This window comes from Octopus bimaculoides, chromosome 3 (genome assembly GCF_001194135.2).
Source record: "Octopus bimaculoides isolate UCB-OBI-ISO-001 chromosome 3, ASM119413v2, whole genome shotgun sequence".
Lineage (NCBI taxonomy): Eukaryota > Metazoa > Mollusca > Cephalopoda > Octopoda > Octopodidae > Octopus > Octopus bimaculoides.
In genome coordinates this window covers 160,271,322-160,275,035 of record NC_068983.1, presented here as the reverse complement: position 1 = coordinate 160,275,035, position 3,714 = coordinate 160,271,322, and the positions used below count along the sequence as shown (strand labels likewise).

Here is a 3,714-nt window from a genome sequence, read left to right as displayed (position 1 = left end):
ATAATGTATATAATATATATAATGTAAATAATGTGCATAATTCCTCATTTCTTAAATATAGAACGAGAAACTCAGAGTTTCACAACAACAGAGTTTTGTTTCGCAGATCTTTTCTTTTCCATGCTATTTTGCCTGCTTTCAACGAATGTGACATCGAAATCACGCGTAAACGGCTCCTTTCCCCAGAAAAGGAAAGATTTGGCTGCTATTTCTTGCACGCCCTGCTACTACGTAGCAGGTATTTTGGGTCCTTTATCGCAAACAGCTGTTACGTGGTAGCAGGGCGTGCTAGAAATAGCAGCCAAATTTTGGAGATGAAATACGTTGAATGCACTCGAAAAACTTATGGGGGAAAAAAAACTATTTCACACCTAGGTTACGAACAAGTCTTTTGCAAAATATTTACCATATTCTTAAGTCATTTTCACTTTAAAGTATTTTTAAATATGCCAAAAAAATGTTTGTAATGATATTTACTTGAAACTAATTTAAAAAAAAACCACTAAAATATTGTCTGTTTAAAGAAAGCTAAAATATAAATACTTACTATACAAGCAGCTTACAGTTTTGAAATCACGTTCACAAAAACGAAAACAGAAATATTTACTGTAAAAAACAAATCGTATTTTTTCGTTGTCAAATCACTGTCTAATCGAAAAGTTTTTTTCCCTTTCAGGATGAAATTATATTCGGAACATTTTCCCATTATGCACCAGTTTGATTGGGTAACATTGTAAGTAAGATTCAAACTGACTTTTAATGTATTATAGATATATATTCAAACATGAATGAGAAGCATCCCGGGGGATATTAGCAATAGAGAACACCCATAAACAAGATATGTGTTTTGTCATTTCGTAAGCAAGAAGCGATTATAGGCGGAAGATAATATATCCTCATTAATTCGCCTGGTGTTAAAACACCTGGAAGTCATAGACAAGTGAGTTAACTTGCATCTAGTCCCGTTACAGCAGTGATAGACATTAATGTTTCGTCGTTTTTTGTTTTTGTTTTTACTTGTCATTACTGCGTTCCAGGTGGCTGCGTGGTAAGTAGCTTGCTTACGAACTACATGGTTCCGGGTTCATTCCCACTGCGTGGCACCTTGGGCAAGTGTCTTCTACTATAGCCTCGGGCCGACCAAAGCCTTGTGCGTGGATTTGGTAGACGGAAACTGAAAGAAGCCCGTCGTATATATGTATATATATATATATATATATATATATATATATATGCATGTGTGTGTATATGTTTGTGTGTCTGTGTTTGTCTCTCCAGCATCGCTTGCAACTGATGGTGGTGTGTTTGCGTCTCCGTAATTTAGCGGTTCGGCCAAAGAGACCGATAGAATAAGTACTAGGCTTCCAAAGAATAAGTCCTGGGGTCGATTTGCTCGACTAAAGATGGTGCTCCAGCATGGCCGCAGTCAAATGACTGAAACAAGTAAAAAGACTAAAAAAAAGAGTAAGAATATTATTGATAGGGACATCGAAGTTTCGGCCAGTTAAGTCATCATCTGACTGTATGCATGCATACATACATACCAACATACATACACACGTACGTATGCACGAATGAATGAATGAATGTATGTATGTATGTATGTATGTATGTACGTACTTATAGTATGTTTGTGACTGCATAACGAGAGGTGATGGATTCTTTCGAGTCACTAGATTTCTGAAGGAAAACGTATGACAACTGAACATTTTTACTACGGTAGCCAGATTATTGAATAATGTACAGTTTGAGTAAGCGTTGCATTATGAAGAGGATATGGCAAAGAGATAGACTTGGCTTGATTGATTTCTCTCTTATTTTTTTTTTTTTTTTACTCCACTGAGAAACGTTTTTGAAGATATTCTGTATTTCTGAATGAATAGGAAATATTGATCCATTTATTAATCTCATTTTTTTTTAATGCTTGTATTTATCCTATGTTTATATCACTACATTCATCATTCACTTCAAAAATACCCTCCCCACACTCATAAAACTAGCAAATACACACACACACATGGTGTACAGATACATACACACACACACACACACCCACACACACACATATATATATATATATATATATATATACACGCACATACGTATATACACATGCAAAAACATATGTATGCGTATATATGTATATATATATATGTATGTATAAATATATCTATATACATAAACAAATGTATATGTATATATGCATATATATACATGTATATATATATCCATGTACATATATATGTATGTATATATATATATATATATATATATATATATATATATATATATATATATATATATATATGTATATGTATACACACATATAAGACGTATAATATTAAACATCAGTAGGAAATCATTTGCCCCATTTACTGAAGTCAAGAAAAGCAGTTTGTCTCAGTATGGAAGTTTGCTTTATTAAATAATATAAACGTTCAGTTGGCCTTGTTATTTATTTCTAGTTTATTTGACGCTTCCAGAATTATTTTATGGTAAATTATTTCCCAGTCAGATTCCCAGTAAAAAGCAAAACCAGATATCTGAATTTTAACACTGGATATTGAATATCTTTTGCATTTAATAAAAAGGAAATGACGTTTGTAACAAAGAAGCATTTTCAGTAATTTGAGAAAAATGAAATTGCACATAAAATGAAAGATCTGGAAATTCCAAAATGTTGAAAATTCGTTTGGTAGAGAGTTTACAATTAATCTCATTCTGAGATAGTACTGGACTTTCAAAATTGTCCTTGCTAACTATGAGAGATCACATGTCGGTTGGCAAGCACAAATCGTTAGTATGAATGTAATATTATTATCTTTTCCCAAGTATTCTGTCTTTTATATTTAAAGATGTACGAACGTGCTTCCGAGCTGGAGACCCATTTTGGATCAATGTAAAGTAATGCAGAACCAGTTTTTGATCTCTTTGACTAAATTTCATGGCACGATTGTCATAAAAAATGTCTGTGGTCATATTACGCTTTTAAAAGCTAATTTTATTAACCACATGTCAATGCCCACATGGCAGCAAAGAAACCCATGACGTTTACGTACCTGTAGGTCCTCTAGTCTAGGCATACATATCTGCTGTTGGATTGAAAATCCATTTGGATATTTAGTTTATATTAGAATGCACAAAGTCGTCGAACAATAAACGAAGTTCAAGTCTCTGGTCTGTAAACTTTTCCTTTGTCTTGTAGAGATCTAATATGTCATACTCAGACGATCAAAAGAGAAGTCAGATGTATTGGCTGGTGGTTGCTATCAGAAGATGATTGTCTAGTCAGGGGTTAGTGTAAGCAGAATAACACTTCCCTGGATTGAATTATGACCCCCATGACTATAATGATAACCATCACACTAACCACTTCACCTTAAAGACATGACTAGGAGAGTTCTGAAATGCTGATGAATCGTGGAGATTTATTGTTCTAGGTACAAAAAAAAAAGAATCAAGAAATGTAAACATTTGTGTGTTTGTGTTTGTCCCCCCAACATCGATTGACAACCGATGCTGGTGTGTTTACGTCCCCGTAACATAGCGGTTCGGCAAAAGAGACCGATAGAATAAGTACTAGGCTTCCAAAGAATAAGTCCTGGGGTCGATTTGCTCGACTAAAGGCGGTGCTCCAGCATGGCCGCAGGCAACTGACTGAAACAAGTAAAAGAGTAAAAGAGCATTTTAAAATAAAAGATCTTAACTGAAGAA

At 34.1% G+C, this 3,714-nt stretch overlaps 1 long non-coding RNA gene across 1 annotated transcript in view; it reads right to left on the bottom strand.

Moving 5' to 3' along the window:
• Nucleotides 1-3,408: 3,408 nt before the first annotated feature.
• The window catches only part of LOC128247428 (uncharacterized), a 2,905-nt gene continuing 2,599 nt past the window's right edge, over nt 3,409-3,714 (bottom strand). Inside the window, exon 2 of the long non-coding RNA XR_008263815.1 lies at nt 3,409-3,657. This is a non-coding gene — a long non-coding RNA (uncharacterized LOC128247428). The remainder of the gene's footprint in view (nt 3,658-3,714) is intronic.